The following is a 12,362-nucleotide window of genomic DNA, read 5'->3' as shown; positions in this document are numbered from 1 at the left end:
TACACCGGTGTAGCATCTCCGTCCCCTTCCAAAGCACAGGATATGCTCAATAGACTTCAAACATGCCCACTAAAACCATGGCAAAAAATAAGTGTCCTACAAAGGTACTTGATCCCACGTTTGCACCATGGTATGCAAACCATGGATGTGACGCGGAAAAAACTCGAGTTTATTGATCGTATGATAATAAAATTTGTAAAAAATACACTACACCTACCTATCACAACACCTACCTGTTTCATACATGCACCGATGAGATCTGGAGGCTTGGGAATCCCATCCCTGCGTCTGCATATTGCGTCGGTGTATTTACGACGATTGGAGCGACTCGATGTACGTGGGGATGACGAAATTAAAGAAATATTTAAGACTAGTATAGTACAACAGCTAATGCTAAAACTAAAAAGAATAACCAAAGAACTCAATAACAACAAAAAAGAAACTGTTCAGAACTATTGGTCTGATCAACTGCACTCGTCAGCACTTGGGGCAGGGCTTAAAAACATAACTCCTGGTACCTCCTCATGGATATATAATCCTCCAAAATACTGGAAGGGGAGAGACTATATCGGAGCAGTGAATCTTAGAATCGGCCTTCTACCAACGAAGGGTGCCCCTTATATGTCTAACACCGATTGCCGAAATCCCTCATGCGAAGGGACCCGTGAATCATTATACCACGTGCTTCAGAGGTGTCCAATCAGTCACCATACTAGAATAAATAGACACGACAATTTGAATAAAATAATAAAGCAGACCATAGTAAAGAATAAAATAAGATGCGAGGATGTCCCTAAAATAGTAACCACAAATAGCACATATATACCGGACCTAATAGCAATTCAGGATAAAGTAGCTTATATAATTGAAACAACAGTTGCGTATGAATCAAAAACCACCTCATTAGACAAATCACATACAATTAAAAAAGAGAAATATAATAAATTAGATCTAAAACACAAAATAAAGCAAGTATACATGGTGAACGACGTTAAAGTGATGCCTTTTGTGGTTGGCGCACGCGGTGGGTGGCACTCAGGCAATGATGACGTCATGTCTTCCTTAAATCTCCCACGCCATCTAAAGCAGATACTAGTTTTAAACTCTTTGCAATGGAGTGTAAGCATACACAGGTCTTTCATGCGCACTGCATGGCGCATAAGTAGACCCCACAGTGAACGTGGTTAGCGTTCAGAATCTCTACTCCTATCCCTAAGAATCCTTATCCTTCTATCCTTCAATTCCACCATCCCCCTTTTCTACTTTTCTTCTTCTCTTCTTTTCCTATCCCGTCCCATCCCTGAATCTCGTTAGGACCATTTGATGGAACATCATGCATATTTAAAGTGCCTACCAGCGGGCACGGTCATCAAAATACACTGGAAAAAATTGTATAATTACAATCTGTCCTAGCCAAATGCCTCGTCATCTAATTAGTGACGCGCATGAATGGATTAACGAGATTCCCTCTGTCCCTATCTACTCCAGTCTCTACCGACCGCCCGAAGTGAACGGACGTGCGCCGCTCCGCTCCGTGCCCAGGTATAAGACTACCTGCCCGCCGCCACCTTGTGCCGCACACCTGTCACGTACGCGACGCGTCCGAACGTGAATACGAATTCCATTGTGAATCCTGTGCGAACTCAGTGCTTTCCTTCTAATATTTTTGCAAAATCGTGGACTTTTATTATAAGCAATCGAGCAAATATTAGAAATATTGCAGCCTCCTGCAACCGAGCGTCGAAAATTCACCGCGAGTGAACGAAGTGACGCCCGCCGTGAACATAGAGTGAAACGTGAACTTTTATAAGAGATCGTGAGCTCAAATCTAGTTAAAATAAAGCAGCCTGCAGCCCGAGAGTGACAGCTGCCCCTCCTGATCACCGTGCAGCTGCAGACAAACGCGCCATGAGCGCACCGCCGTCCATTAAAATGAGCGACAACAACGACAACGACGAGGACTTCATCTTCCCACGACCGGAGAGGAAGAAAAAAAAGAGGAAAAAGAAGCACGAGGATGCAGACCCCTCCAAACGGACGAGGATCCAGAAAAAATCTGACGATGCTGACTCGTCGGACTGCCCCAGCACGGCAACTGACGCCTGCAGCAAAGTCAGCGGCCCCAGCACAAATGTAAGTAAAGTGCATGACACCCCTGCTCCCAACAATACCCAAGTGCCAAAAAGACCCTCGACAACCAACAACTGCCTCCGTGAAGCTTCTAACCTCGCGGCAGAAATCCTGAACTTCTGCCTCGAAGAAAGGAACAAAATCGGCAAAATACAGATCACCGCAATAATGGAACGCGTCACAGATCTGAATCGCATCGTCGCGAGTCTGGCCGCTGAGAATAATCACTTGGCCGGTTCCCTTCGGGTGTACGAAACGCTCCAAACGAGCAGTGCCCAGAATCCCCGCGTTCCTCCCCCCACCCCCGCGAACGCTGCCTCTTCTGCCCCCGTTACTTCCTACGCCAGCATTGCTGGCAAAAATTCCCAAGTGAAGCGGCGTACCGACGCCACTAGCTTGGAAATTTCCAACAATTTGGGAATTCCCACCGGCTTGGGAAATTCCCAGGTACCGCGTACCCCTCCCCACGTGAATGCGCTCCCCGCCCCTCCGCAACCGCTGCTAGCGCCCAACGGCGTAATCCCTCTACCCAAGCCCCGACTCGCGCAGCAGGTCATAACTGCTGCAAAGTCCATGCCGCCCAAGCACCAGGTCATCGTGAGCCCCATAAATCCCGTTGCCGGAGACTCCACAGCCGTTAAGCGGCTTATCTTCAACAACGTGGATCTACGAAAAGCCCAGGTTGGGATTAGCTCGGTTCGCCCCACCCGGGATGGTGGTTTTATTATCGAGACCCCCAATGCTAAAGACCTCAAACTATTCACCGAGAATGATGGTCTCCGTAAAGCCGGTTTCAATATCGCGTCCCCCAAATCCGAGCTCCCCAGGATTATCGTTTACGACATCCCTAAAGAGCTCGAAGCCGATGAAATCGCGGAACATATCCGGGCCCAGAATATTCACTCCTCCCCTATCACCGACAAAGCCACGTTGCGTCCCCTCTTCAAGGTAGGACGCAAAGATAAAGAAGGAAACGACTGGGTAGTCGAAGTATCCAGTTGTATCCGCGAAACCCTCCTCCCCAAAGGGAAAATATATGTCTCCTACTCTAACTGCCGAGTGGCTGACTATCTAGTCGCCACTCGTTGCTTCAAATGCCAAAAATATGGCCATATAGACAAATATTGTAAAAGCACAGAAATAGTGTGCGCCTTCTGCGCCAAAACCGGGCACTCCACAAAGGAATGCCCCAACAAAGAAACCAGTCCCTCCTGCGCGAACTGCCGAGCCCGTAAGCTCCCCCATAACCACTCGGCAGGTAATAAAAACTGTCCCTCGCGTTCGGCCGCCTTAATACAGAAGGCAACCCGGATTAACTATTCATGAATAGTTATTCCCTCCGTTCCGGTCCGCGTCCCCCACCCGTAACCCCAACCCAACCATCAACCGCTCCGACAGACACGCACACTGCAGAGTGCATCCAGTGCATCCCACTATTAAAAATTGCGCAGATTAACATGCGGCGATCCCGGATAGTGGCATCTGAGATGTCTCACATGCTTAACTCCGGAGAAGTTGACGTTATTCTAGCGCAAGAACCATACAATATCGGTGGAACAATCACGGGATTTGGTCCTCAGAATATCGCGATTATCGGTGCCCCGCGTGGCGGAGGTTCCCAAGCCGCGATAATCACTAAGGGCTCCACCTTCACAATTCTCAAGCTCGCACATCTCTCCGACTCGCATACCGTCGCCGCTGAAATCTCAGGTCCCTTCGGACACCTCTACCTCGTCAGCAGTTACTTTCAATACTCTGACTCCATAGAAACCGGAATCGCGACTGTCCAGAAAGTCCTTGATGCCTTGCATGATAAGCCAATAATCCTGGCCATCGACACTAACGCTAGGTCCCCTCTGTGGGATGATCTGCCCTGGTTCATCCCGAAAAATAGTACCCATAGGTCAAATATCCGTGGCCGTGCCTTCGAACTCTTCATCTCCCAAAACAACCTGAAAATCATAAACACTCCCGGACAACCCCCCACCTTCCGTAATCACAAGGGTGAGTCTAACATAGACGTCACCCTCAGAACCCCTGAAACCGAACACCTATCCTTCTCCTGGAAGGTCCTGGACGGTAGAACCTCCAGTGACCATAACGTAATCTTCATTGAAATATCCGGTCCACCGCCTGAGAATATCGCCTGCACCACTTCCATGCTCCCCGCCCAGGGCAGATTTGCATGCCACAGAGCCAACTGGGACAGATTCATCTCAGAATACACACGACTTCTCCCCGAAAATGCCCCCACACTAGAATTCACGTGCCGCGAAGACGTCCAAAGGGCCATTACTCACCTGGAGAGCGTCATCTTGACTGCGTCAACGATGTCGATCCCCAGGAAAAAATGGTACCCCAGAGCCGTTCCCGGATGGACGGTCGAACTCACGCGATCAAAAAGAAACGCCTACCGCCTCCGACGTGCTTTCCAACGCGAGAAAGATCCGGCCCGTAAAGAAGAAAAACGCCGCGCATACTCGCAGGCCCACAAAATGTACAGAAGACTCTTCCGCAGCTCCGCTAGGAGCGGCTGGAGGGAATTCGTCACACGAATGGGCCTCGTAAATCCCTGGTCTGTGCCATACAGAGCCGTCTTCGGGAAAAATATCCCCCCGCCGTTACTTTCATCAGTTCTCCTGAACGACCGCCACACCGACAATTGGAAAGAAAGCGCAAGCGCGCTACTTGCAGCCCTCAGCCCAGACGACTCAGATCCCGACAGTGAGTCGCACGCCATAACGCGTCGTAACTTCAACATCGCGATAGACACTAATGACGCCCCTGACTTCGATATCCATGAACTGGGTGTAATTATTAACAAACTCGGCAACAACCGCTCCCCGGGACCCGACGGAATCGAAGTACCCGCCCTAAAAAAGGCCTTCAGCCTATCGCCCAACGTGTTCCTAAAAATATTCAATGGTTGCCTGAAGTTCGGCCTCTTCTCATCAACATGGAAAACAGGCAAAATTAGGGCCATCCTCAAGGCCCCTGATAAACCTGAGACCATGCCCTCCTCTTATCGACCTATATGCCTTCTGCCCGTGCTCGGTAAGGTCATGGAGAAACTTATCGTGTGCAGCATCAGGGATACAATATATTCCCCAACATTTGCCTCCGAATCACAGTACGGTTTCAAGCACCGTTGCGGAACGGACGACGCACTCCATAGACTTCAGGAGATCGCACACTCCGTAAGAACAAAGCACGCGGTCGCGCTCTCCTTCGACATCAAGGGCGCCTTCGACAACGTATGGTGGCCCGCCGTAACGGCTGAATTACGCAACCGCGGATGCCCCAAGAACATCTATAACGTAATCCTGGATTATTTCAAAGACCGACAAGTAATCCTTACATCCGAGTACACCACAGTCTCCAAAACCGTCACCAAAGGATGCCCGCAAGGGTCGGTATTCGGACCCTCCATTTGGAATATCCTCTTTGACACCCTACTACGCGAAATAACTACAATAGAGCGCACCCACACCGTGGCTTACGCCGATGACCTACTGGTCGTCGTCGAAGGGAACTCCCGAAGCTCCATAGAAGCGACGGCCAGGGTGGTTGCCGGCGTGATCCGGGGCTGGTGCCAACAATGCAAGCTCTCTCTATCCCCGCATAAAACCACGATGCTTCGCGTGAGCGGAACATTAAATCTCCTTAGGCCTCCCGACATATCAATAGATAATACTCGGCTTCGCTTCGCGAAAAGCCTTAGATATCTGGGCGTGGTGTACGGACACTCGCTAACAGTGGCCGAACACGTAGCTCATATCACGGCCCACGCGAAAGCAAAGTATAATGCACTTTCTGCCTTGACTGGATCCAAATGGGGATACGATTTCCGAGCCCGGACAATCCTTTACAAAGGCATCTTCCTCCCCATCATCACCTATGGTGCGGTTGGCTGGGCCCACAAGCTCAGGCAAGCGCACACTTCCTCTCTAATCAGTGCGCAGCGCGCCGCTCTCCTCAGAGTATGCGCTGCGTACCGTACAACCTCCACGGATGCACTCTGCATACTTGCCAATCAAATCCCCCTGGACCTGTACCTGACAGAGAAGCGCTACCGCTACTTTGTCAGGAAGGATAAGCCGTTCAGATACAGCGGAATAACATTCGACCCCGCCAACCACGATGACCTGAGGCAGCACCGAGCGGAAACCCTCAGCGCACTTCGTGCACACTCCACACAGACCTGGCAGAACAGATGGATCTCCTCGACCAAGGGAAGAGTCACCTTCGAGTTCTTCCCGAACTTGGCCGACAGATCCAAATGTGAAGCCCCGATTACGCATTACACGGCTCAGTTCCTCACTGGCCACGGCAACTTCCGTGCGAAGCTACACCAATTTGGTCTAGCAGACTCGCCGGAATGCGCCTGCGGTGAGGGACCTGAGACCTCCACCCACGTCCTTCTCCACTGTGAGCATCACGCCAGGGCGAGAGAGCCGTTAAAACTCGCCGTAAACGCTCTCGGCCTCCGATGGCCCCCACCCTCTCCAACCTTTGTCTCTAAAGAAATACACGCGCAGTTCGGAGCTTTCGCGCGCGAAGCGCTGCAGCGACAAGAAATACAGCGTAATTAGCCTCCACCCCTTGCCCCCCCCCCCACCCCCCCGACGTGCTCCCCCCACGCAACGCCAGCCCCACTAACAAAAACTTTGCATGCCCCATTTCAGCAACTTGCATGAATTAGCTCCCACGGTTTTGCAGAACCAAAAGAGAGGTGGCTAGCGATACCGCGCCCCCGTCCCTCGACTTCTGGTCGCGGGTCGGGGGCTCGATGCGCAGCCTCCCCTCGAAATGGACCACCCGAGTCCAAAATTCGGTACCTCGGGGTTGGGGAGCCCGGTGGCCGGCGATTGGCCAACTAGGTTTCCGTCGGCCGCCCCCCAACAACGGCGTTGGCTTCGAGGTGGCAGTGGTGTCTGGCCCGGACAGTCAAGGGTACGAGTCGGCGTTTCTATTGCGGGGCGCCCGGCGCGATCGGATCCGTCCGGTCCCGTCGTGTGTCTTGGGATGAAGCGTCGGCTCAAAATCGGTCAGCTAGAAGACCGTACGCCACCAGTAGTGGGGTGCAACTGCAAAATGCACTCCAAACTGGTACTCAACCTAGGTTGAGGTGCGTTGATCGTGCATCAAAACGATCCCTATCCCTGCGTTCCGAACGCCTTTAGGAACAAAGGGGAGGCGTGTTGGCCAACAGGCTAAGGTACCGCCTTAGGAAGAAAACGTAGACACTGTCCCTATCTACTGGCGGGGACAGCTTTTTGGCTTCCCCGTGGGTCGAGAGGAGCGCCCCGGGCAATCCAATCGACCCCTATCGAACCCACAGAGTCACCTACCTAGGTGATGATGACCAAAAAGTGGGCGACCGGCAAAGACCGGTCAAATGTCTCACCTCACGGAGTCACTTCGGTGACGATGACCCAAAACGTGAGTACGATAGGCAAAGAACTATCGAAAGTAGCCAACTCACAGAGCCACAAAAGTGGTGATGACCAAAAATGTGAGTACGACCGGCAAAGACCGGACGAGCGTATCAGCTCATAGAGTCACATAAGTGGCAATGACACAGAATTGAGCACGATCGGCAAAGACCGATCGAAAATGGCAAACTCACAGAGCCACTGCAACAGCAGTGGTGATGACAAAGAATGTGAGAACGTCCGGCAAAGACCGGACGAATGTTTCAAACTCACGGAGTCACTTCGGTGGCGATGACCAAGAACGTGAGTACGACCGGCAAAGACCGGTCGAACGTAGCAGCGAACAGACCACGTCGCCTGATACAGGCAAGGCGGCGTGGATGCGCGGGCATGGCATACCTTGTGTGTGTTTCATGCCCGCGCTTTTTACTTTAATCAAAAAGCGAAAGCAATACGCCGCTGAGAGCGGGCGTGACGCGCGGACATAGGCATAAGCTTGTGTCCGCGTATTTCGCTTTAAAGAAATAAAGCACTATGCCGTCGAAGGCGGCATGGTGGCGTGTTGGCGCGGGCATGGCACACCGATGTGTGCTTCATGCTCGCGCCGTTTTGCTTTAAAGGAATTTGAGGTTGTAAAGCACTGCATCGCTGGCGTGGCGGCCAGTCGTCCCATAATATGCGCGGGCATGTGCATGCACTTTGTGCGTGTATATGTCCGCGCATTTCACGTTAAGGGATTTTCGGGATCTTAGCTAGACTAGGCCCTCTGGAAATAATACGCCGATGGTGGACGGCGTGTTGGCGCGGGTATGGACATGCACCTGGTGCGTGCCTCGTGCCCGCGCTTTCTGCATTAAGCAAATTTCCAGAAGGGATACGCCGCTGGTAGTCGGCACGTCGGCGCGGGCATGGCATGCACTTTGTGCGTGTTTCATGCCCGCGCTTTTCACTTTAAGGAGATTTTTAGGTCTGGCTAGGGGCTAGAAGCACTACGGTGCTAGCAATAGGCACGCTTGCGCGGGCATGGCATGCACTTTGTGCGTGTTTCATGCCCGCGCTTTTCACTTTAAGGAGTTTTCTAGGCCGGGACCCTCGGGATCCCCGTTAGATTAGGCCCCCTGGAAATAACACGCTGATGGTGGACGGCGTGGCGCGGGCACGGGCATGCACCTGGTGTGTGCTGCGTGTCCGCGCTTTTTGCATTAGGCAAATTTCCAGAGGGGATACGCCGCTGGTAGTCGGCACGCTGGCGCGGGCATGGCATGCACTCTGTGCGTGTTTCATGCCCGCGCTTTTCACTTTAAGGAGATTTTTAGGTCTAGCTAGGGGCTAGAAGCACTACGATGCTAGCAATGCTAGCAATAGGCACGTTTGCGCGGGCATGGCATGCACTTTGTGCGTGTTTCATGCCCGCGCTTTTCACTTTAAGGAGTTTTCTAGGCCGGGACCCTCGGGATTCCCGTTAGATTAGGCCCCCTGGAAATAACACGCTGATGGTGGACGGCGTGGCGCGGGCACGGGCATGCACCTGGTGTGTGCTGCGTGTCCGCGCTTTTTGCATTAGGCAAATTTCCAGAGGGGATACGCCGCTGGTAGTCGGCACGTTGGCGCGGGCATGGCATGCACTTTGTGCGTGTTTCATGCCCGCGCTTTTCACTTTAAGGAGATTTTTAGGTCTAGCTAGGGGCTAGAAGCACTACGGTGCTAGCAATAGGCACGTTAGCGCGGGCATGGCATGCATTTTGTGCGTGTTTCATGCCCGCGCTTTTCACTTTAAGGGGATTTTTAGGTCTAGCTAGGGGCTAGAAGCACTACGGTGCTAGCAATAGGCACGTTAGCGCGGGCATGGCATGCACTTTGTGCATGTTTCATGCCCGCGCTTTTCACTTTAAGGAGATTTTTAGGCTATAGCTCAGGGTTTAGAAGCACTACGGTGCTAGTTGGCGCGGGCATGGCATGCACTCTGTGCGTGTTTCATGCCCGCGCTTTTCACTTTCAGGAGATTTTTAGGGCACTTTTAGGGAAATCTAGAGGAAAAATTAGGGGAAAAACCAGAAAATTTGGGACGGCGCCGCTCAGAGAGAAGGCAAAAGAACGCCGGCGAGCACAAAACGAAACAATGCGCCACCAAAATAGTGCAAAAACTTGAACGCAAACGCATTAAAAGTGCCAAAAAACGGCCAAAAATGCTGCAAAAAACCAAAGAACTGCGCCGCTACGAACAAATAAATCAAGCAAAACACGATAGAAACAAGCCAAGATACGGAAGAGACACACGGGTCTGATTGGACATGCCAAGGGAAGGGCTCTAATCCCCTGGGGAGCCGGAGCTGTAAGGGACACAACGTGTCCTAGCTACGCTTGTGCCTCCACGTGGTACCGCTGGAAAGCAGGCTCTTCGGAGTCGAGCGAACCAAACGAAGCGTAGTGGAGTGGAGGAGACAACCACTCTAAGTCCACGTCTCCCACGGACCAAATGGCGTCATGCGTGGGCGCGCAGCTGACGACGGCACCGCGGCCAACACCAACACCCAAAGGGTGAAGGGAAGGCCCTCGCGAGAGAGCCGTCAATGCCACAGCGTCCAACAAGACATGAACACCGGCACCGTGGTCCACGGGCAGCCGAAGTACCCAGCCGCAGAACGGCCGCGGCCCCGAACCCCATCGCGAGTCAAAAGCAAAACGCTACTGACCGAGGTTCGGAGCCCCCGCGGAGCCGCCCAACGAAGGCCGGGAAACCTAAACTGCCCGCTGGCTGCCAGGGAATCCCACCCAGCACGCCAGAAACCCCGTCGAAAGCAGGCCACCGCTGACCGAGACTCGGAACTCCTGCGGAGTCACTTTGTGACCGCGGTCCCGAGCCCCATCGAGAGGCAGTGGAGCAACGCCGACCGAAGCACGGAACTCCTGCGGAGTCACCAAGTGACCGCGGCTCCGTGCTCCATCGAGAGTCGAGCAAGAAACCACGGCTACACCGAGCGGATCGCCGACGGCCGAGGCCCGAATCCCATCGAATCTAAAGCGGAAAGTGGAACCAAGCTGCTACCGAAACATAGAGCTCTAACGGGAGCTATGCACCAAGCGTGCATAGCCGTGGCCTACGGAGCAGCACAGAGACCGCGAGACCGCGGGAAGAGTGCCTCATCGAAAGCCAAGCGGCGGGAAGCGCTCGTGCTAAGACCGAGGCCATGACCTGCTCCAGACAGGGGGAGACCTACCCACTACCCACATCCCCATCCCGACCAAACCCCCAAGCCGACGCACCGCATCCGCCACCCTCTAGCGCTCCAACGGAACGAAAGAAGGAGACAAGCGTCGAGGCAAAACCCATCGGGACCGGCATTTCTGAAACCCAGCTAAATACCATGTTCGAATGAGCTGGGTGGTAGATGAGATGACGGAACCGAGGGACCCCCCCGTGTCCACTAATACTTCCTTTCCTTTTCCAGCCGACCCTGGGAACTGGGGGTTAATCCAGCCGCAACAAAATTTCAAAACATGATGGTTTCTCCAAGTTCAAAAGATTCCGGAGGTAAACTAGCCCCCCATTCGGATCTCCGGGAGGGGGCTGGACTGGGGGAGACTATCATGGAAGCGGTGAGAAGATCTCGGCCGGCAGCACATCGCCCGCCAGAGATAAGAAGACAACGTGGGACGCAAACGGTCGCACCACTTGTCGAGACGCGAAACCGCCCGGTGACGCGCTCGATGACCGCTGCTCTTGCGAGTCTTCTACACCGCGAACCCGCTCCCGGGCGGGTCCCCTCCTCGTCCGCGCCGACAGTGGTGCGGACCCAACAAGGTAACGGCCTTCGTGCCGTCCAAGTCCGCCTAACGAGGTGCGACGAATCGATAAGTAAAAGGAAACAGGCAAAGTTATGCAAAGAAAAAGTAGAAGGGAAACAGGCAAGCGACAGGAAAGAAAGGAAACAGGCAAGCGATAGTTCCGCGAATAGCTCCGCGAACAGAGTAGAGACCGCGTGCGAGAATACGTCCGCGCACGCGTCGTCCAGGGCCTCAATGCCCGCAAGCGTCCCGTCTCCGAACGCGAACGAAGTCCCTACCCACATAGGAACACCGAAACAAGGAGAAAGGCTCTCGGAGCCCGCGCCCACGACAGCGACCACGGGGCTTAGAGTAATGCAGCTGAATATGCGTCGTTCAGCTGCGGTAACTGGCGAGGTGCGTCAGCTCATTGTCGAAAAGCGACTTGACGTCCTGCTATTGCAGGAAGCATACGTAAAGAAGCAAGAGACGAGCAGCACCGTCTGTGGCTTAGGAACCGGGGTGAGGATAGCGGCAGTACACACGGAAACGCCGTGGGCTGCAGTAGCCGTATGCAATCCACACCTCGATATAGTCTTCGTCTCACAGCTTAGTAACTCCCACTGTGCATGTGCGGAAATACTGGCTCCCGGTTCCTCATTCTATGTAGCATCGTGTTACTTTCAACACTGCGAAGAGATTGAGAAACATCTCAGGCACCTCGAGATGGTGTTCCGCTCCCTGAGAGGGCAGAGACTGTTAGTATCGTTAGATGCCAACGCGCGGTCGTCACTCTGGGGCCCGCAGAGAACCGACGATAGAGGAGCCCAACTCGAATCCCTCGTCGCAGCGTTTGGCATGGAAGTGGTGAACGACGTTGCCCAACCACCAACTTTCTGGACGCCACGAGGTTCGTCATTCATCGACGTTACTCTGGCGTCGCCTTCCATGACCCGATTCATCCGGGGATGGAATGTCAGGTGCGACTGGACGACTAGTGACCACAATGCTGTGGACATCAGGCTGAGACTG

The sequence above is a fragment of the Halictus rubicundus genome, unplaced genomic scaffold, assembly GCF_050948215.1.
Source record: "Halictus rubicundus isolate RS-2024b unplaced genomic scaffold, iyHalRubi1_principal scaffold0605, whole genome shotgun sequence".
NCBI classification, from domain to species: Eukaryota; Metazoa; Arthropoda; class Insecta; order Hymenoptera; family Halictidae; genus Halictus; species Halictus rubicundus.
This window is presented reverse-complemented; position numbering follows the sequence as displayed.